This window comes from Mustela nivalis (genome assembly GCF_964662115.1).
Source record: "Mustela nivalis genome assembly, chromosome: 7".
Lineage (NCBI taxonomy): Eukaryota > Metazoa > Chordata > Mammalia > Carnivora > Mustelidae > Mustela > Mustela nivalis.
In genome coordinates, this window is record NC_139026.1 from 26314824 (window position 1) to 26338689 (window position 23866).

Sequence of the window (23866 nt, forward strand, 5' to 3'; positions counted from 1 at the left end):
ACCCTTCAAGACTTGCTTTAAGATCTTCACCTCACTGTATTCACTAATCCTAACTTATAATGTCAGGATCTTAGCCCAATTCTGGGCAAGTCCTTCTTTGAAAAGACTCACTTGAAGTCCCTTGAACCCAGACCCCCAAGCCCTATAATTAGCCTCCTCTAACCTCCTTTCCTGAAATGGTAAGATTTTGTCAAGGCGATGTCTCCTATATTCAATTAACTGGTAACATTTCAGCGAGTTCAGTAATTCTTATTTTACAAACGAACAGGGGAAGCCTAGAGAGTTTCAGTAATTCTTCCTACTTTATCCACTTAGTTAAAGGGTTCCTATCCGGGGCTATTTGACCCCAACCCTTGCTACCCTGGCTTTCAGTTGAAATAAAAGTCCAGTGTTTTCAGTTTTATCTCCGAACATATTTGACTTTCTAAAATTAAAAAAGACAAAAAAAAAAAAAAATCAAGCAATGGTCCAGTCTACCGCCCTGTGAAAGGTCGTTGCTGTGTGACCTTGTGCGTTTAATTAGCCATAGACATTTAACATCACATTTCAAAATAAACCATAGCTGTGGTAACCTACCAACATTCTCTAAATGAAGGGTGTAAGTCAACAAGAGCCCAGTGGGCCGGACTTATAATTGGTGTGACTTACAAACTGTTAGCAAGTTACTCTGCTGGTCTGTTAGTTTCCAAGGGTTACCATAACGAACTACCACAAAGTTGATGGCTTCGAGCAACAGACATATATTCTCTCATAGTTCTGAAAGCCACAAGTCCAAAATCAAGGTGTCGGCAGGGTCAGGATCCCCCTGGAGATTCTAAGGGAGAATCTGCTCTGTGCCTGTTTTCTAGCTCATGCTGCCTCCGTTAACCCTTGGCAGTCCCTGTCTGGGGCTTCATAACCCCAGTCTCCGTTTTCTTTTTCATGCAGCTTTCTTTCTGGGTCTCTGTGTCATCTTTTCTGTCCCTTATAAGGACACTTGTCATTAGATGTAAGGCCCACCCAAATCCAGAATGAGCTCATCTAGGGAACCTTATCTTGGTCATATCTGCAAAGGCCTATTTTCCAAATAAGTTCACATTCTGAGGTTCTAAGTGGACGTATCATTTGGGGACCCCAGTTCAACCCATTATAGCCAGTAAAGCTTATTCCTGACCGTGTTTTATCATCAACATTATTTTTTTTTAAGATTTTATTTATTTATTTGACAGACAGAGATCACAAATAGGCAGAGAGACAGGCAGAGAGAGAGGAGGAAGCAGGCTCCCTGCTGAGCAGAGAGCCTGATGAGGGGCTCGATCCCAGAACCCTAGGATCATGACCTGAGCCGAAGGCAGAGGCCTAACCCTCTGAGCCACCCAGGTGCCCCCATCAACATTATTTTGTGTAAAATTAAAATAACCATCAAAAATAATATAAACAATCATGTAACCATAGTTCATTTTTAAAAAGATGCTATCTTTTTAAATATGGGGCACCTGGGTGGCTCAGTCGGTTAAGTATCTGACTCTTGATTTCAGCTCCAGTCATGATCTCATGGTCCTGAGATTGAGCCCTTTGGTCAAGGGACACAGCCAGGCCACAGTGACTCCACAGGGAGGGCACCAAGGGAACAAATACAACAACATCACTCTCTTTCCTCCAATCTCCTGCTGGTTCTTCCCTGCCCTTATGGTCCAACATGCCTGGAAGGAAGCCAGAGGGCAAGGGGGAGGGCATTGCTGGGTGTCAGGACCCAGAGTTGAGGGCAGGGGTGAGGTGGGGATCTGGAGGAGCAAATGCAAAAATATCTTGAAGTCTAGGAGGTGTGGACAAGGAAGGGATGACTGGCATCTCAAATGTAGCGGGGGAGGGGACATAAAAAAAGCTTTCTGGAGATAGAAGCATTTTGACTTTATATACAGCCGCTAAAGATGGACCCCCAACATGCCAGCACCGTTCTGGGTATATAATCTGCTTTCACCTATTGAATACCAAAATAACTTCTTTTTTTAAATTTATTTATTTTTTTTTATTTGACAGAGAGAGATCACAAGTAGGCAGACAGGCAGGCAGAGAGAGAGGAGGAAGCAGGCTCCCTGCTGAGCAGAAAGCCCGATGCGGGACTCGATCTGAGGACCCTGAGATCATGACCTCAGCAGAAGGCAGCGGCCCAACCTACTGAGCCACCCAGGCACCCCCAAAATAACTTCTGAGGTGGATATTATTGTCACCTTTATTGGGGGGGGGGAGTCCTTTTTATTGGAAGTCTAGCATACGTACAGGAAAGCACAGACATGAGGGACAGCTCAATCATTTTCACGAAGGTGACCCTCATTCAGGTCACCAATCCCCAGATAAAGAGACAGAACATGACCAGCCCCCCTAGAAGTCCCTTTCCAGGCCCCACCACCCTCAGCAGTGACCACATTTCACTGATGATGCTTGACTGTTTTGAATTTCATATACCGACACGGTACAGCACTGATTCTCTTGTGTGGATATACACTACCATTAAGCTAACATATCTACCACCTCCCATAATTACCACTTTCTTTCTTCATTTTAACTATTTTTAAGTGTACAATTCAGTGACATTAAGAACATTCACAATGGTGTGCAACCATCACCACTAACCATCTCCAGAACTTTTTCATCATCCCAAACAAAAACTCCACCCATTAAACACTAACTCCCTATTCTCTCTCTCTCTCCAGACTGCTAAGCCCCATTCTATATTCTGTCTCTGTGGATTTGCTTATTCTAGTTACCTCATATTCAATGGAAGCACACAATACTGATCCTTTTGTGTCTGGGGTTTTTTTTCACTTACCCTAATGTTTTCCAGGTTCAAGCTGTCATCCTCACTTTGTAGGTAAGGAAACTGAGATACTGAATCATTAAGGAAGCAAATGAGAGCAAGCAGGTGGGCATCAGAGGCTGAACACTTAGGTGCTTCACTGGGCTGTTTATCAATGGGTCCTTTAGTTGAGAGTCAATGATAGGTATTTAAATCATGGGGCAGCTGGAGGTCTCTGACTGCTTCTCAGAGTCTACCCACTCTGAGTAAGATGACTTGAAATTCACATGATCTCTCCTGTGTTACAAATGGATGAGCTTCCCTGTATCCTCCATGTCTCATTAGAAAGGGCAGACTTTTCCTCCTAATGACAGACTCTTAGTTGACTGTTTCTTCAGTCCCTGCCATTGGTGAACGTGTGTGATTTCTCTGCTCTCTTCCTTGAAACTGGCGTCCCACTCTAAAAGCCTCCGTGTGCTTGTCTCAGCTCCCCATTGGGTGGGAACGCATCATCCCACCACTTGTAACCCTGTTCACTTTCCTCAAATTATCAGTTGGGTGCAGAACCCGGGAGAGTCCCCTTTAGAGCCAGAGATGCTGGTCTGGCTACTATTAGGAACAGGGGAGCTGGGTTGGCAGACACTAATCTGTCTCAGCCAAAGTGAAGTCAAGGGCCAACAGAGCCTGAGTCCAGATCCTCCCTGTCCTCAAGCAGTAAAACCACAGAGAACTCATTTATATTTACAAAAAGACCACATATGCCTGTCTTTTCCTGGCCAAACTCCCTGAATTTCCATATCTAAGCAAGTCAGGTGCCAGGAAAAGGCAGGTAGCCATAGTTATCTTGGATGGCATGACTCAGCTGCAACAGAGCTCTCCAGCAAAGAGATGCTGTCCCTTGAATGCAGGAATGATGTAGCAATATCAAATCATAAATGAATTTTGTAATTTGGGAATTTTCAACCATAAGGCCCCCTATGTACTGATCAGCCAGTTAAAAAAATAATTTCTACCAATAGATTTTCTTTGTGCAATACGATGAATTCCATTACCTTTCTGGTCCCTTTTGTCAACAAAGACAAGAGATAATCTAACCAAAATGCTGCTTCTCCTTCTGTTTGATCTTTAGCATTATAGAATCTTGAAGATTAGTCCTCCTTGCTGTCTGTGCTCTCCTCCTGGGCAATCTCATCCAGGTACAGGGCTTTAAATGACATTTGTTGTCAGAAATCACTGGTCTGGGAGTAATAGAAACTCAACGGAACTATCTGAAGCAAAATGAGAATTTATCAAATTACATAGTTCTGAAGTTAGTTTCAGAAGTGACAGAGGAAGGGGCCTTAGTGCTGTGTCAACATATTGCCTCTATCCCTTATCACCTGACTCTGTTTTCTGCTGTCTTGACCTCATTCTCATCAGACTATGGCCCAAAGGTGGTGTTTAAAAAAAAAAAAAATCCAGGTAGCCCTAAGCTTACATTGTACCAGCTTAGCAATCATGCCAGAAAAACTCTTTGCTCCTGATTGTTCCATCAAAACTTCTTTAGCTAATTCTTACTGAATTGTCCTAATTCATTTGAGCATCTCTTAAGAATTGCTGTAGCTGTCTACGGCCATACCACCCTGAACATGCCCGATCTCATCTGATCTCAGAAGCTAAGCAGGGTCGGGCCTGGTTAGTACTTGGATGGGAGAATTGCTGTGGCCATGTAGATGACATACGCAGACTGTCTGGTCCTGAGGTCCCTGTTTGCTACTTGACCAGAAGAGGTCATCCTCTTTGATTACTAGCCACATCAAGATTACTAGCCCAGAAGGAATATTTCCCCAAAAGAAAACCAGGACACTTTCAGCAAAAGACATGGGACATTATGCTAGGTAACACCATGCCTTCTACATGTTGATAATGCCCAAATTTGTTTTTCCCCATCCCAGACCTCCATCCTCAATCCAGGGGCATATATGACACAATAGCCTCCTTGATGTATTCACAGACCTCTCAAACTTGACCTGTCCAAAATAGATCTCTGAGTTAGGAGCACCCTGCTCCCCCCATCTCTACCCTGTACTTCCTTTGGTTACAAGAAATAAGAACAAGCACTGGCTAACTTAGAGAGAATGTACTAAAAGGCTTTGGACCCAAGGAACTGATGGAAGGCTGGAGTCCTGGGCTTGGGAAGTAGGAAGCACCACAGCTGCATTATAGAGGAAAACTTTGGTAGGAGGCTGCCCATGGAGGAATTGAATTTTGTTCTCAAGATTCATATTCCTGGGTGGCTCAGTGGGTTAAGCCTCTGCCTTCGGCCTCGGTCTTGATCTCGGGGTCTTGGGATAGAGCTCCGCATCAGGCTCTCTGCTCAGCAGGGAGCCTGCTTCCCTCTCTCTCTCTCTCTGCCTACCTCTCTGCCTACTTGTGATCTCTCTGTCAAATAAGTAAATAAATAAAATCTTAAAAAAAAGATTCAGATTCTATCTGTACTCAGAAAACTATAAAGTACTCATAAGAGAAATGGAGGAAGACACAAAGAAATGGAAAAATGTTCCATGCTCATGGATTGGAAGAACAAATATTGTGAAAATGTCTATGCTACCTAAAGCAATCTACACATTTAATGCAATCCCTAACAAAATACCATCAATTTTTTTTTCAAATAAATGGAACAAATAATCCTAAAATTTATATGGAACCAGAAAAGACCCCAAATAGCCAGAGGAATGTTCAAAAAGAAAATTAAAGTTGGCAGCATCCCAATTCCAGACTTCAAGCTCTATTACAGAGCTGTAATCATCAAGACAGTATGGCACTGGCACAAAAACAGACACATAGATCGATGGAACAGAATAGAGAGCCCAGAAATGGACCCTCAACTCTGTGGTCAACTAATCTTCGACAAAGCAGGAAGGAATGTCCAACGGAAAAAAGTCTCTTCAAAAAATGGTGTTGGGAAAATTGGACAGTCACGTGCAGAAAAATGAAACTGGACCATTTCCTTACACTACACATGAAAATAGACTCAAAATGGATGAAAGACTTCAATGTGAGACGGGAATCCATCAAAATCCTTGAGGAGAACACAGGCAGCAACCTCTTCAACCTCAGCCACAGCAACTTCTTCCTAGAAACATCGCGAAAGGCAAGGGGAGCAAGAGCAAAAATGAACTACTGGGACTTCACCAAGATCAGAAGCTTTTGTACCACAAAGGCAACTATCATATGATCTCCCTGATATGAGGAAGTGGTGATGCAACATGGGTGCTTAAGTGGGTACGAGAAGAATAAATGAAACAAGATGGGATTGGGAGGGAGACAAACCATAAGTGACTCTTAATCTCACAAAACAAACTGAGGGTTGCTGGGGGGAGAGGGTTTGGGAGAAGGGGGTGGGATTATGGACATTGGGGAGGGTATGTGCTTTGGTGAGTGCTGTGAAGTGTGTAAACCTGGTGATTCACAGACCTGTACCCCTGGGGATAAAAATATATGTTTATAAAAACTAAAAAAATTATAAAAAAAAAAAAAAGGAAACAGACAACAAAGCCAAAAGACAACTGACAGAATGGGAGAAGATATTTGCAAATGACATATCAGAAAAAGGGCTAGTATCCAAAATCCATAAAGAACTTATCAAACTCAACACCCAAAGAACAAATAATCCAATCAAGAAATGGGCAGAAGACATGAACAGACATTTCTGTGAAGAAGACATCCAGATGGCCAACAGACACATGAAAAAGTGCTCCACATCACTCAGCATCAGGGAAATACAAATCAAAACCACAATGAGATACCACCTCACACCAGTCAGCATGGCTAAAATTAACAAGTCAGGAAATGACAGATGTTGGCAAGGATGTGGAAAAAGGGTAACCCTCCTATACTGTTAGTGGGAATGCAAGCTGGTGCAGCCACTCTGGAAAACAGCATGGCGGTCCCTGCAAAAGTTGAAAACAGAGCTACCCTATGACCCAGCAATCACACTACTGGGTATTTACCCTGAAGATACAAATGTAGTGATCTGAAGGGGCACGTGCACCCAAATGTTTATAACAGCAATGTCTACAATAGCCAAACTATGGAAATAACCTAGATGTCCATCAACAGATGATTGGATAAAGAAGATGTGGGGTGTGTGTGTGTGTGTGTGTGTGTGTGTGTGTAATGGAATACTAAGCAGCCATCAAAAATCCTGAAATCTGGGTGCCTGGGTGGCTCAGTGGGTTAAGCCTCTGCCTTCAGCTCAGGTCATGATCTCAGAGTTCTGGGATTGAGTCCCGCATTGGGCTCTCTGCTTGGCAGGAAGCCTGCTTCCTCCTCTCTCTCTCTCTCTCTCTCTCTGTGCCTACTTATGATCTCTCTGTGTCAAATAAATAAAATCTTTGAAAAAAAAGTCCTAAAATCTTGCCATTTGCAACAATGTAGATGGAACTAGAGGGTATTATGCTAAGTGAAATAATACATATAAATTGCTTGAATAGTATCTGAAACATAGTTAAGTGCTCATTAAACATGAGCTATCATTATTATAGTGTAGGAGACCAGCACCTGATCAGATGGGTCTTATAATAATGATAGCTCATGTTTATGTGTATTAGTCATTTAATCGTAACAATAATCCCATAACTAAATACTCATATTATCCTCACTTTGCAGATGAGCGTCTTGTATCCCTGGTCCCAACAGACTAACATCCCGATTTTCTTAGAACATGCCATTTTTTTTTTTTTTTTAAACCTCAGGGCCTTTGCATTTGCTACTCTACATGCCCACCTGTTTTGCACCAGATTTCACATGGCTGGTACCTTCTCAACTTTAGGCTTCAGGTTACATGTCATCTTTTCCAGAGAGGCCTCATGCTATCCAAAGTTACCTCCCTCGTCCCTGACTACTCTATTCCAACACCCTGCTGATGTCCTTTAGTAAACTTACAACCTGGAAATGGTCCACATTATATCTTTTTCTGTGCATTGCCTGTCTCCTTTTCTAGAATTTGAGTTCCATTAGAGCAAGAACCTTAGCATAGCTGTTCACAGCTCTTAAAACATACTTGGCATCAAATACGGACCCAACAAAAACTCGTTGAATGAAGGAACGTATAGCAGCTGAGTGAAGGAATGAAGTTTGCTAAGTGAATGGGATTGGCTTTTATCAATGAAGCACACACACTTCTATTCCAAGAAATCTGAGCAGCAGTGCATGGAGGTGTCATTATTGAAAGAACAGCTGAGGTAGTAACTCCCAGAAACAAATCCTTTCCCAGAGATGGGTCTGCTTGCTTTAGGTCTCGGTGGATTTCTATTTCTGCTGTTCTGTGTCTCAGGCAGCTGTGGGGCCAGGGAAGCATGATGGACTTGAAGAATCTCAGCTTCCTTTGTGGGATCTACTACTTAGTAGCTGTGTAATTGTGAGGAAGTTACCACTTTGCCAGGTCTGTTTCCTTGACTATAATGTGGAGATAAAAAATAATATCTTCTGAGGATGGGGAGAAATTGGAACACTTGTATGTTTTTCGTGGGAGTGTAAAATGGTATAGCTGCCGTGAAAGACAGTGATTTCTTTAAAAATTTAAAAATTAAATTACCATGTATTCCAACAATTCCATTTCTTGGTATATACTCCAAGGGATTGAAAGCAGGGACTCAAACACGTACTTGTACACCAATGTTTATAGCAGCATTACTTACAGTGGTCAAAAGGGGGAAGCCAAACAAGTGCTGTGCGATTCCACTACGTGAGGTACCTGAAATAGACAAATTCATAGAGACAGGAAGTAATATGGTGGTTGCCAGTATCCCAGGCAGGGAAATAGAAATGGGAGTTATTAGGTTTTTTTATTTGTTTATTTTGGTTTTGCTTTTGGGCTTTGGGGTTTTTGGTATTTTTTTGTCGTTTTTGCTTTTTTTTTTTTTGGTCTCGTTTTTGAGAGAGTGAGCGTGCATATGAATGAGCAGGGGTTTGGAGGGAGAGCAGAGGGAGGGAGAGAGAATCTTAAGCAGACTCCTCCTGGCTTAGCACCACCCTGAGATCATGACCTAAGCCAAAATCAAGAGTCAGACATTTAACTGACTGAGCTGCTTAAGTGCTCCAGGAGTTATGTTTAATGCGTAAAGAGTTTCAGCTTGGAATGATGGTGATGAGTGGTAGTGGTGGTCCGGTAACAATATGAAAATGCTAAAGTCACTGAACTGGACACTCAAAAAGCATTCACACAGGAAACTTTACATTATGTGTATTTTACCACAGTACAAACTAATGACACCTGAAGGAGATGGAGAGTAGCTTAGATGAGATGGCATATGTCATCATGTACCAGAGTTGGTATTCAGTTAAATTGGTGTGAAATGAGTGGCAAATAAGGAGACTCCTTCAGCCTTGACGTGTTTCTCAGTAGAGATGTTATGTGCACAGAAGACGTAGTGGAAGTATCCCAATAAAAAGTACTAATGGACGGAGTGTGTGCTTGGTGACATTTACCAACAGTCCCTTCCTCCTCAGTCTGACCCAAGTGGAGCAGAGGGGCAGTTTCTCCTGAGAGCACACTGGAACATTCTCACTGTTCTTCTCTGAAGCAGGCCAATAGACTGTGGAGGAAACTCAATTCAAGAGCGATGACAGAACATAGCGTACCCCACGCTCAACTACGGGGCCTTCACCATTGTGTCATGTGGGTGATGGAGGGCACAGGATTGGGAGTGGGCTTCTCTTGACTTTTCTCTGTGAATGTGGACATAAAAACAGAAAGGAAAAGGAAGTTAATTTTATAGTTGGTAAAGTTACTAGAGCCGCTTAAAGAAAAGCTTTAGGAATCACTGTTTCAAAAACTGGAAAGAAACTCCAACCAGCTGGGACTTTCTCTCTCCCTTCTGTCTATCTCTACTCCTTGTGTGTTGGTCTAATTCTCTCCTACTGCAGATGGCATATGCTTTCCTACATAGCAAGGAACATGTCTGCTGGCCATCCTAGCGTAGCCATGTTCGAGAAAAAAGGTTCCACCTCTAGACTGTGTGAGTGAGGGTAGGCCAGGATGACGACAAACATCTGTGGCTTCAGCAAAACAGCATTGCCATTGGCATCCAGCTGGAAGAAGACAAAAAAGCATAGAGCAATACACATGGGAGGATTTTCTAGGGCAGTTCCAACAGGTCATTTCTGTTTGTATTCCAATGCCATGGTCATCCCAAACTGCAAGGGAGGCCATATGCCAGGAAGAAGAGGAAATGGAATTTGGTGAACAGCTATCATTCTCCACCACAACTGTTCTTACCCCTCCTTGTCACCCCCTTCCTGGCTTCTGACACCAGACCTTCCCTTACCTACAGCCTCCAGGTAAATGGTTGCTTTACCCATGGGTAGCGGTATCCTCCTCCTCATTTATTCCCAAATCTTGATGAATATAATTCTCTCATTACCTATTCATGTCCTCCAAATTCCTTGGTTTACTTTCCACACTGAAGACTAAATCTTTTTCAGAGGAGGGCCCATCCCTTGGTAGTGCTTCGCCATGGGCCCCGTAAGCTTCCCAACATGCTCTTCTCCTTCCCTCCCTCAAGCTGAGACACGGAGCTCACACAGACCTACACACCCTTGTCCTTTCCTCCTGAAACTTGCTGTCCTCTTAACTATGCTTAAGTATGAAGCTGCCATGGGTTTTTTCTTAGTTTAATTTTTAATTTTTAGTGTGTTCTGTCTGAGCTTATTGTTCAATTGCTTTCTATGTCTGGTCTTAAGGATCCAATTGGCAGGAAGTTTGAATAGAATCCTTAATAGGACTTAAAGTGTAGTGCTTGTGTATTCAGGCACTGAATTTTTCTCCCTCTCTCCCTCCCTTCCTCCCTGTGGCAGTGACAGCTAGCTGAACACCAAAAAGGCTCTGCTCTCTTCCCCTTGTGTGAGTTCTTGCCTGGCCAGCCCCTCCTTGTGACTAAGTGTGCCATGTGACTAGTTTTGGTCAATCAGAATGAGGGCAGAAGATACTGGCATCTCTTTGGGCCCAGAGAGTCTCTACTACACCTTCCCTAAGCCCTGTTTTCTATCTTCAGTGCCCTTAGAGACCACGTGCTGGGGATGGCAGTGTCACAAGTTGGAGGAAGGCTGGATCCCTGAGTTACCTTCTGGAGGAGAGCCGCCTACCTGCGGCACACATCTGCTATAGACTGCATGAGTCTTTGCATAAACCGGGCTTTGTTGTTGGACTTATGTTTAGCCTGTTCTAATACTCTCCCTTTCCCTTGTTAAATATGTTTTAGCCCCTACTATTTGCCAAGCATGGTGCTGGGTATTAGAGATGCAAAGATAAATAAAACATAGTCCCTTCACTCAAAGAGCTCACAAGCTGGGGAGGGAAAGAGATGTATGCTCACACATTTTTTAACAGTGTGTTAAGTCCTGCATTACAGGTTTGTAAGTACAGGGAAGCAGAGCAGGATGTCTAAGCCAGCCTGCATGGGGATAGGAGTAAGGAATGGAAAGATGATTTGTCAGTTAGGTGACACGTATTCCAAGGAGATGGGGGTGAACAAAGGCTTAGAAGCAGAGAAAACAAGTTCATGGATAGATATGTGTAGTGGGTGAAAAGGGGAAGAGAGGATAACAAACTAGGAAATTTTGATTAGGATGTGCTATGTGATTCTCCATAGGGACAATTATACTCCATAGGGACAATTATAACAAAGTCTCGAATGTAATTAACACTCTACTTAAAATAGCCATCCTGTGGGAGCACCGTACCTCTGACTCTCCGGGGAAAAATATTACTGAGACTCTGATTTGAAGGTTTATATTTCACATAATTCATAAACTCTATTGAGTGGGTTGATTCCAATGCGGCATGACTCTGCTTAAGGGGAACCAAACTGTGACTTCAGAGCCAACCACAAATGGTTTTCATTTCATTTCCTTTATTTATTTATTTGTTTGTTTGTTTAAGAGAGAGAGAGAGAGAGAAAGCACAGGAGAATGGGAAGAAGCAAGCTCCCTGCTGAGCGGATAGCCTGATGTGGGGCTCAGTCCCAGGACCCCGGGATCATGACCTGAGCCAAAGGCAGATGCTTAACCAACCAAGCCATCCAGGCACTCCATGGTTTTCATTTCCGATGAAACACACACAAATCTGTGTGTTGTGGTGTATCACACCTGTTTGTGCTGCTTTCCAGGGAGTCCTAGTAGCTGTTGGAGTTCTGCTGCTGGTATTATATTGAACCATATGGGATGGCCAGTATTTGACCTTTTTGTACTTAAAAGATGGCAATATTGTAATGTTCCACCTAATATAATCCTGGGTGGTAGACTGAATTCTCGATCCCAATTCCTCTCTCCTTGTAATATTACACTTCACACCCATATTCTAGGCCCCTTGTAGGAGCAGTATACTTGCCCTCACCTTGGCTCTACTCTACTCAGAGGAGAGTAGGAAGCTTTTGGCTGATTTTCAGCAGTGGCGTGACATGATTTGATTTGCATTAAAAAAAAAAAAAGTCCGCCTTTTATAATGAAAATAGATTGTAAAGGGGCAGAGGTAAAAGCCAGGAGACCATTGCACAAATCTGAGTGAGACATGAAGGTGCCCTGTACCAGGCTGGTGGCAGTAGAGATGGGGAAAAGGAAAGAGATTCTCGATTACATTTTGAAGGTAGAGCCAAGAGAATTTCTTAACGGGTTGGGAATGGAGTAAGAGAACAACAGAAGAGTCGAGGATGACTCCAAGGCTTTGGGCTTGGCATCTGGAAGAATGGTGCTACCATCATCTGGAACTGGGAAAACTGGGAGTTTGGGGGAAGATCAGAAACTTAGTTTGGGATGAGTCTGAGATTTAGCCATCTAAGCAGGGATGTTGGGGAGATGGCTACTTATAAGACACTGGAGTTCAGAGGTCCTGAATATAGAGCCCCCAACCCACAACCTAGAGAAGAGCAGATGTTCCGTAAGTAGTAGTTCCCTCCCTTCTCCATGTCCCTGACTCCCAAATTTTGTTCATAAATACTGCCCAGAGGAGAAGATATCCAAGTCAGTACTGATTGTAACGCTACGCAGCTTCTCCTTACCTGCACAAGCCATTACCCAGCTTTATAGAGAAGAAATGTCTTGATTCAATGACCAAGCTGGTTTTTTCCAACCTCATCTTTTTTTAAGAGGATGACATAATTATGGATGCAATTCCTCTCCCTGCCTTCTGAAGGAGCAATCGGTAAGAAAAATTCAACACCCTCACTCAGTGTTGTATATGTTTTCTCTCTAGCCCTTAAACACATACTTTGTGCCTGGGAAATTATTTTCTCCCTGTATCCATCTAAACATCTATCCATTTTCTGCTTTTCCCCTTCCCCCAATCAATAGTTTTGGCTTTTTCTGTGCTAATTTGGAATAATCTTCCTCTTGGCCCTTTCCTTCTGCTAATGCCCTTATTCTCCTTAAGCCTCAGATCCAGTTGCTCTGTGGGGTCCATATTTTGACAGTCTTCTTTGGATATTATATCCTGGTTCCCTGGGACAGGATGGTAAGGAATTATCTTTTAAATTTTCTTGAATTAGCTCCTGAAGGGAGAACCACTAGAGGAGTCTCCATAGTCTAACGGCCCCTGGGCATTTGGGGATATAGGTGGATGTAAGAGACAGGTGTTTTCTGTTTCTAGGGACTGTATGCACACCCACTCTGCGGGTCCTTTTGGTATGCAAAAGCTAGCCATGAACGAATAAGAAGACATCATTCAGCTTAGAGAAAACATTCTGCCAGCCTTCACTTTGGGGAGGAGGCCTGACCAGGAAGCCAGCTCGTCTGGAGTTTCAGACTGTGAAGATCGTCCTTGGATTTGGGGGAAAATACATGTAGTGGAGGAAAGGAGGGGGAAGAGCAGGGGACATGTAGAGGCAGCAAAGCCTTCTTGCCTCCTGACTTCTCCTGTCTCTGCAACAGCAGGGAGGTGCTGCAGAGGCCCCAGGGCCCTGGGGCTCTTCTCCTCACTTTCAGGCTTGATGCCATCTCTGGAAAGTCCTTGTTTCCCTGCGGTCAGCGCTCAGGGGGAGGCACATGAGGCTTCCTGAATGGCTCATTGGCTGTTACAGGACAGGTGTGTCTTGTGGCAGCAGGAACTACCGCTCAGCTGTGTCCGGGTTTTGTCACCAGTGCTTCTCAGCCCAGTTCTCCTGCTGTTTCAGCTGATCCTTGGCTCCCTGCTTGTGAGCATCTGGGAAACCAGACATGGGAGTCATTCCGGCCTTTGCTCGATAACTAGCAGACGCAGGCGAGACAAGTCAGGAGCGCAGCCAATTGCCTTAAGGAGTATGGGCAGAGACCACAGCAATGTGGGGAGCGGGGAGTGGGGCGGTCAGTGCTGCCACTAGCGCAGAGATCCGAGCTGGCAGCCCCGGCATCTGGCACGGGCTCAGACTCTCTGACCCCCATCTTAGTCCATCCTTCCTGACAATTCATTAAGAGGGCTTAGGGGAACACAGAAGTCTTTTTATAGGCATCCTGCTTCAGCCTCCGGTAGGTTGCTGAAAACAAAACAAAACAAACAATATTTCTGGAGTGGAAAGATCTTCAGAAATGCCCTTGCCAAAATGTTTTATTTAGTTCTTCATCGCGGGATATATTGATGCAAAAAGGATTTTTCTAACACCTTCAGAGCTCAGAGGGGTGTTGTATGTACGAGATGTTTCTGTGTCCAGGAGACCAGAAGAGCACAGGGGGAAGGGAGGACTTTGCCTTCAGCTCTGATACTTTTAAACCTGCGGAGAGTTCTAGAATCACCAAGCCACACCCTATGGGGGGATTCTCAGTTGGACTCATTGTTTCCATGGGAACAATAGAGATTTCTGAAATTAAATAGAAGGCAACCTATTGACATCACCCTTAAAAGAAAGAAAAAAAAAGAAAGGTCTGGTTTTCATCTCTGTTTCTGGAGCTGGAGCCAGCTTTTCCTGTTGTCTCCTTTATGGAATTTGGAATAAAGAGCTAAAGGAAAGCTCCTAAATGGGAGAAAGGCTTCCTCCCTGAGTCCAGACGGGAGTGAGTGAACCCATTTCAAAGCACATTTTAACGAGTAGCTTCACTCCACGGCCTTGGAGACCCCACACTGAGCTTGTTTTTAAGTGGGCCCCTGGCCTTTCCTTCCTGTTTTCCAGTGTAACTGTCTGGACTTCTAAATTATAGGGGGACAGCCCAGGAACAGAAAAGCTGCTCTCATCGGCTTTTGGGTCTGCCGCAGACTGGTGAGAGAAGCTGTGAATATCTTAAGATTTTCAGTGTGGCGTCTCAGACCTGCTGGTTTGAATAATCGTGATGAGATTTGGAGAAAGAGCACCGGCACAGGAGCCTTTCTAAGCACAGAGTAGAATCTGCATCCTTTTCAGGTTCAGTGGAATGTCACTGCTGATAAATCAAGTATGTCATCTTTCCACTACCTTCGCGCCTCGCGTGGAGAGCAGTGGAACAGCAGGAACCTCGCAGGTGGGGTCAGAGTGCTGGGCTCTGGTCCCTATTCTGCCTCCATGACCCGGCTTGTGACCATGGATCCCGTGTGATCATGGATTCGGTTCCCTTCCCTGGGCTTCATCTTATTAATCAGTAAAGTGGAGTGGGGAGAGGGGAGATACTAGATGACTTTTTTTCCCTGCCATTTTCTTCTTGTGGTTAAAAACAACAACAACAACATAGCATTTACCATTGTAACCAATTTTAAGCATGCAGTTCCATAGTGTTAAGTATATTTACATCATGGTGAAACAGATTTTTCATCTTGCAAAATGGAAACTATACCCATTAAACAACTCCCTGGGATGCCCAGGGGGCTCAGTCTGTTAAGTGTCTGCCTTCAGCTTCCTGCTCAGCAGGGTGCCTGCTTCTCTCTCTGCTGTTCCCCTGCTTGTGCTCTCTCTGACAGATTAATATATAAAATCTTAAAAAATATAAAAATAAATTAAAAATAAATTTAAAAATCACCAACAACTCCCCTTCCCCCCCGCTTCCTCCCAGCCTCTGGTAACCACCATCCTGCCTTTTGTTTCTGTGAATTTGGTCACTTTAGATACCTCACAGAAGGATTTGTGCTTTTGTGACTGGCTGTTTCACTTGACACAGTGCCTTCGAGGTTCATTTACCATGTAACATGTGTCAGAATTCCCTTTCTTTTAAAGGCTGAACAATATGTCTTCGTGTGCATATGCCACGTTTTATCTGTTTGCCGGTCTGCAGACCCCTGGGGCTGTTTCCACATCTCGGTGGTTGGAACGTGCTCTAGACATGGTGCACACAAATATCTGTTTGAGTCCTGGCTTTAAATTCTTTTGAATGGATACCTTAAAGTAGAATTGCTGGTTAGTCCTAGTCTTTTTTTTTTTTTTTTTTTTAGGATTTTATTTATTTATTTGGCAGACAGAGATCACAAGTAGGCAGAGCAGCAGGCAGAGAGAGAGAGAAAGAGAAAAGGAAGCAGGCTCCCTGCTGTGCAGAGAGCCCAGTGCAGGGCTCGATCCCAGGACCCTGAGATCATGACCTGAACCAAAGGCAGAGGCTTAACCCACTGAGCCACCCAGGCGCCCCTGGTAGTTCTGTTCTTAATTTTTTGAGTTACTATCCTACCTTTCCACATGGCGGCTGTGCTGGTTCACATTCCCAGCACCTACGCCTTCCAATTTCTCTGCACACGCACTAACACTACTTCCTGTTTTTGTTTTGGTGGGAGCCATCTTGATGGGCGTGAGGTGGTATCTTTGTGGCTGTGAGTTGCATTTCTCTGATGATTACTGATGTGAAGCCTATTGGTCGTTTGTATATCATCTTTGGAAAAATGTCTATCCAAGTCCTTGGCCCACTTTTTAACAGAGGTCACTCGATTTTGTTGTTGTTGTTGAGTTATATACTGGATGACTATTGACTCTCCATCTTAGACATTTATGACTTGAGATGCTTAGTGTCCTTAAGCAACTTTTTCATCTCTTCTTCCTTTCGAGGGACAGATGAGGGGCGCCTGGGTAGCTCAGCTGGCTACCAACTCTTGATTTCACCTCAGGCCGCGATTTCCCCGTTGCGGGATCAAGACCTGCATTGGGTTCTGTGCTCAGCAGGGAGTCTGCTTGGGCTTCTCTCTCTCCCTCTACCCTCCTTCCTCTCTCTCTCTCTCAAATAAATAAATAAATCTTTACAAAAAGACAGATAATGGTGAATCTGGGTCAAGATGGCGGAGAAGTAGCAGGCTGAGACTACTTCAGCTAGCAGGAGATCAGCTAGATAGCTTATCTAAAGATTGCAAACACCTGAAAATCCATCGGCAGATCCAAGAGAAGAAGAAGCTAGTGCTTCTTCTGTAACTATACACCGATCAATTTTCTGACGTATCTGCTAGCGTTATCCTCACAAGGATGAAACTGAGGCACAGAGAGAGCAAGTCCCTCACCTCAGGTGACCTGGCGAACAAGCTGAGGCCAGAAGTCTCTCTGCCCCCTGTTCCTGTCACCCTTGGCTGGCTGTGGCCTTGGACACAGACCTACTTAGTCTGTATCCTGTTATTTAGATCATGCCAGAATGCTTTTTTTTCTCTCTCTCCCTGCCTCCCTCTTTACCTTTCTACCGTGCCCTCTGAAAGGCTGTTCCGTGAAAAACAGAATTCCTATATTCTTAACATTTCCACTAAATGCTTTTGTTTTCTGCCATCAGCTGAGACTTAGTCTCTCCTGAGCTCCCCGCTTCTCTTTTATCCTGCTCAAGGGCAGTGGGCACTCTCTCCTGCCCTCTGTTCTGCACCCCCAGCTGGAGTTGGGAATCAGTGTCTCCGTTGCTCTCCAAAGCTGTTGCCTGGCTACCATGCCACCCCTCCCGTATAAAATCCCCTTTGGCTTTGAGGCCACCATCTCATCTCTATGTCACCCCTATCATGTCGACCTGCCCGTCAGCGTCTGCAGTCACGTGAGATTTGGGTAGCAGACTCATGATGTTTCTCTCTGCCCCCCCCCCCCCAAATTCTGCCCCCTGTCAGCCTGGGGCATGCCATTGTCCAGGAGGATGACCCCTTTGACCCACTGCTTCCCTCATCCTTGGCTTCAAGCCCACTTATTTAGTTGGCCTCCACTTTGGCATGCTGGCCCTTCAATAGCCCTGCCCTGCTGTGTCATCACTCAGAACAGCCCAACCCCAAATCTCAAACTCCAGTGTCCTTCCACTTCATTCATTTATGTACTCACTACCATCTGTTAGTTCATGGAGATGTCCAGAGCTTAGATTCTTCCATGTCCCCCCAGTCTGTACCCCTGGCCTCGCTCAGCCTTCATCCCCACTTAACCCATACCCTAGGGCGATTGCCTGAACTGATTTCACATGAACATCCTTAGCAGTAAGTATGGCCATCCCTCCTCATTTCCTCCTGCTTCGGAGAACGAAGTATCCCTCCTTCCTTCCAATTAATAATTCAACCTGTGCCCACACCCCCCTTCTCTGGGCTCCTGCTCTGTCCATCATTTCCTGTACGCCCTACGTGCTCGCCCTCTTCCTGTCTCCCTGGGAACGTGCTCTGCTGTCTCCATTTTCCAGTCTCCCCTTGACCCTGCCCCCTACCACAGCTCTGTCCTGTCTTACTCCTTCCCTTCTTCTCCAAAAGTCCCTAGTTATTCATCTCTTTTCTACCTCTCAGTCCATCAAAACTGGGCTTCTGATCACAAGTTATTTGGGTGCCTGTGAGGCTAGGTTTGAAATTCAAAATTGCAGATGGCAGATTACTTCCCCTGACTGCATGGAAGGGAAGGTCAAGCTGTGTGCTCAGGTTGCAGGGCCTGGAGATGGGTGAACTTGAGGAGAATGGCAGTGCTGCTTGTACGGGGGGCGGTGGAGCGAGTGGGAAAGGATTGTTAAGGGCCACTCAAAGCATCTTAATTGAAGGTTAACACACACAGTGCCTGGAACATTGGAGATATTTAGTAATGACATTTCTCCCTCCTTTGTCCCCTCTTTTCAGAGCTCAGTTTTCTTTTTTTGTAAAGCATGGGGTTGGACCCTGTGACCCATCAGACCCCTTCCAGCTCTAACCGTCTGCATACAATAGACCTTCTCCTAGCAATGTCTTGAGTTTGTAACTGCCTTGGAGACAAGCTTTTCAAAAAGTGCTTACAAAAAGGCCTGTGTTCTTTCCACGGGGCATTCTAGACAAATATCAACAAAAAATGGTTTTAGGAGACATTGAAACACATTGCATAATAGCCTCTTACCTCACTGTGCCTCTTCCTGAGAAATCTGAACCACCGTGTGTGTGTGTGTGTGTGTGTGTGTGTGTGTGTGTGTGTGTTGGAAAGGATGAAAGCAGTGGTGTGATTTCCATCCAAGTTAGTATATGTGCCTTTCAAAGGGATTTTTAGGCTTGGCATGTCAACCTTAAGGGGAAACTATGATTTGGTCAAATTTTGGACTAAATAAAGAAAGGCTGATGGTTTTTAGACAGATGGGAGCTTTTGGGGACAGAGCTGGACAAAAAGAATATGAAAAGAATGCAGAGTTCAATCACGCAGTAAAGAGATTAGTTGAATGCAGCCTAGGCAAGGGGGTTGCTGAATTCCATCTACCCAAATTAAGCTTCTCTAAAAAAAAGGACCAGTATGTTGGCTATTTCAAGAGAATGTAGCAAATTCTGACCCTAAAATAATGCCTTTGTGATTTCAATATAAAATGAGTAACATTGTGATCTTGAGATTTTAAGGTGAAAGGTATACAAGATGTTGATTAAATTTATAAACAACTGGAATGCTTAAGAGGACTCTAGGATTTTTTTTTTTTTACATTTATTTGATTACGGTTGCAATAAGAGAGTTTAAATGCTAGGGATTTTTTTTCTTTATTTTTAATTTTTTAATTTGAGTATAGTTTCAAATGTAACATTAGTTTCAGAGGTAAAATGTAGTGAGTCAAAATCTCTATACATTATATTGGACTCATCACAGTGTAGCTAGGGAAGTTTTTGTTTGTTATGGTTGTCACTTGGTCCTGTAAGACATTGGAAGCACGTGAAAATAAATTTGACTATATTACTTTTATAAATGCAGTTTAAAATTAAGACTATTTTATTAAATGTGTAAATGAAACTGATTATTTGAGCCATTTCATCTGTCAACTGGCGCTTCTGGAAACTTAGAAAAACGCTTGAAAGTGATTTTCTTATTTTACTAGTTTTATAAATAGAGTTGTAGTTTGTTTGAACTGAGAACAACAAAACCCCGCTTTTTAAGTTTGTAACTTGGGTAACTTGAATATTAATTGAGGAGTCAAGTAACTGAAAATCCTTCCTGTGGAAAAGGTCCCCATTAGAAATAGCAGAAGCCAAGACAGGAGGATGAGGTTGCTCACAGTGTATGGGCAAGGGGGGCTGCCTGGGGCTGAAGGGAGGTGGCTCTCCCAGGGCAGTGATGGCAAAGATATTGGAGGATACTGGAGAGCACGGAGTGTGCTCAATGTCCTGAGGATTGTACCCAACAATATTTTCTCTTACATTTTTATAATGTGGATGCTTTTAGGAACACTCAGGTTTCTTCCTTTATCTTTGCATGTCCTTATTTATAAGGAACAAATCAGGATTAAACCAGAACAAGGTAACAACCCCCCGAGAACTGGATGACACATTAACACAGTGGGAAGTATTGATTGTTTTTTTCAGAAGCTGAAATGCAATATTACATCACTGTCAGGTGATTTTATTATTTTGACTCTTACAGAAACTGGGGACCAAACATAGGTAAAGAAGAAATGAGTAAAAGCTCTTAAACAACCATCAGATAAAGTCAAATCCATATTTATTTCTGACTTTCTCAGTTGACTTGGACCAAATGATGAAGTAGCAGTAGGAATTATTGTTGAGATGCTCAAATTTTCCATTCTCCTTCTCCACTAAACTGTATGCCTTTGTCTTCTCCACTCATCAGTTTCCACTCTCAGAGAGAATCTGCTGTTGGTCAACATTGTAATGTGAATTTAAGTTCAAAAAGTGTTTTTTTTTTCTTTAAGTCTTACTTTCTTGCGTGCTTCCAGTGTTTTACAGATCAAGGCCATCACCATAGGAGTGAATCTGCCTTCACCAATAGTGCCTTCAAGAGGCCAAGGTCCAGGTAGGAGAGCACATAATGTTCACTCTTGAGAGATTTTTGTACCAAGAGGGGGCTCTTTTGTAATATTTGCTTTGGGACTGTCCTGGTAGATGGCATGGATGGTTTCCCATGTTTATACACCAGTGACTCCTAAAACCAGCTAATAATCATCATAATCACTTGATGAGATGTTTTAAAAAAAACTTTTAGGCCTTGTATGTCATGTTCAGATTCTAATTCAGTTGCTCTGGGGTGCTGTTCTTGGTCAGCTCCACAGAGGGAAGTTGTTGGAAGACCCATGATGAGTTCACTATCCTGTAATGATTACCTAAAGCAGGTGTACCCTCCTTTTACTACTTTCATTATAACAATACAGTTATGATTTAGGGACACAGGTTTCCTCCACTCTGACTTAGAAGCCCTGACTACTGCAATTTCTAATGATTTCTAAATAGTTTCTGTCTTGCTTTTTGCTTTATGAATGCTTCCTGATTTTTCTGTAACACTCTTATTGCTGCTTTGGGCTTTTTTTTTTTTTTTTTTTTTAAATACTGGCTATCTGTTCATTTTGTTGTGCTATTATTCAGAGTAAGTAAATCTGAATACATCCCCATTAGGTACTGAGAACAAGGCGCTAATAATCTATATTTCCCTCCTAGATGAAGTGATAGGAGAACAGTGTGCCAGATACCAGACTGAGAGTGTTCACATTTTTCCTACTTCTTTTCATCCTCTCCTCAATCCTGGGAGGCAGGGGCTTGCCTCTGACACATGAACACTAGTGCCCAAAATGGCTCTTCTCAGTACTGACTGATTTGAGTTTTCTTAATCACCAGCATTCATTGATTGAGCACCTAGCACAGGCAGAGCACCGAGACCCGTCTAGACTGTCCTGAGCTTGTTAATTAGCTCATGCTGCTCTTTCTTTGGTACACCATGTCTTGTGGTATTGATTAAAACCAACACATTAAAAATAAACCTTGGAAATCTCAGAACTTTGCCTTGCTTTTAGAAAAAAAATGCTGTATTCTCTCCAATCCCGTAAGTGGTACAATTGGAAAAATTTTTTTTAAAAAAAGCACAGAGAAGAATCTAAAAATCATCATTAATTCTATCAATCAGAGAAAAATCCCTGCTAATTTTTAAATGTATCTTTGACCTGCTTTGTGCTGAGCATACATACACACATTTGCAGCACCCTTGTACTTTAAAAACAGATTTGGCTGTTCCAGGTTTACATATCATTTCCTACTTTACCCCAGCAGTTGTAGCATGTATGAGACTGTCTGTTACTTAACTGAGCATAATTTATTTATTTAATCTACCTTTGGTTGCTGATTACTTGAAATGTTTCCATTCCCACTTTTAAAAACAAGGCTGTGTTATCTAGCTCCACTGTCCATTAAATATCCAGATTCTAGGCAAATTGTTTTAAACAAGTAAGAAATCAGAGTATATGTAATCATAATCTCATCCTGGGTAGTCTGCTAGATGATGAACTGTATCCCGCTAGGAGATGATTGAGGAAATAGCAACAGAAGTGCTGCTGATGAGCACTAACTATTTAACTTGAGGTCTAAGACTGGAACGAAGTTAGGGACAAACTTGGAAGAATAGCCTATAAATATTATACATTGTCTAAATTAGAAAAAGCACAACTGAAAATATTGGAGAGGAGAAGGGAAGAAGAGGAAGTAGCATAAAACCATCGATTGGCATGTAGGCAATAAGTGGGAGTCAAAAGATATTACTTAAAGATCTAAACCAATTTTAGAAGCCCATGTAAGGAAAAGGGGAAGTTATGAGCTTCAAAAAATACAAAATTGTACTATAAAGGTAACTACTACAGTAAAAATAGAAACCTTCTTAAATATAAAAATAAAAAGTAATAATAAAAAAGAGAGATTTGCAAAAAGAAAAATATTAAGGTAATCTATAAATTCATATAAAATATAAAAATATATTCATATAAAAATATTAAGGTAATCTATAAATTCATAAAAATAGCCACCTAAGAGGGTTGGAGGCAATTGGGGTAGAAAGGATAGGAGTGGGAATAAGATTTCCCTGAGTTTATCTTTTTATACAGTTTTGACTTTTGAACCATGTAAAAACTATACATATTTTAAAAAATAAAATCCAAAGAATAAAAAGGGAAAGCATTGAAACTGAATATAAACAGAAACAAATGAACTCAGCTTCATAATCAAATGGTATCTCCAGTTTAACTACAGAAAAAAAAATGGAGTTAATTCAGGTACATTGTTAATATGCTTTTGTGGAATATATTCTTTGAACAGGAAGAACTTCTAAAAATATTTCATTTTACTTAGATTTGTTTGTGGTGGAATTGGTAATACTAAAATTATTTTGAGTGTATTGAAGCATGATAGCAAGTGAGAAAATATCTTAAACTCTTTGCAAACTAAGGTTCTCAATGCAGGAGAAGATGAAAATATAGGAGAAAAAGAGGGAGATTTGCATGGTGTTGGATTTGAATTGAAGATATCGGTAAGAACTCATGATTTCCTGAACAAATATATTCCTTAGTTCTGTGTACTGAAAGGTCTATATACAGTTATATCCCACTAGCAATGAGCACACCTAGAAGCTAGATCTTGGTTTCTAAATACCATTCTTTATTGACAAGAACAGTGCTCCTTGGAGAGATAACTGATTCTAGGGTCTGAGATAGAAGAAAGTACAAAGTGAGCCTAGATTAACTTGTGCTAGAAAGTAAATGTTCAAAGACCAATAGGACAATATTAAATGATATGGAAACCAGATTATACTGGCTCTCTTTGGACAAAGTTGGGTCAGTTGGAGCATCTGAAAGAATAATGATGGTATGGGGGGAAAGAAAACAAAATGCCAGGTGATAACTGTAGAAAGAATAATAGAAATAGAAAATTTTCAAACATGATATCACTGTGATGAATCTACCTTAACAGGATTCTAGGGTTTAAAAAATATTTTATTGGAGCATCTGGGTGGCTCAGTGGGTTAAGCCTCTGCCTCAGGTCAGGTTATGATATCTGGG

The 23866-nt window shown here is 42.7% G+C and overlaps 1 protein-coding gene across 1 annotated transcript in view; it reads left to right on the top strand.

Annotated features, from left to right (window-relative positions):
• The window catches only part of LOC309870207 (uncharacterized protein), a gene marked incomplete at its 5' end in the record, with an annotated part of 328499 nt that overhangs the window by 277354 nt on the left and 27279 nt on the right, over positions 1-23866 (top strand). The window contains one exon of the mRNA XM_082742414.1: positions 20771-20847. The remainder of the gene's footprint in view (positions 1-20770; positions 20848-23866) is intronic.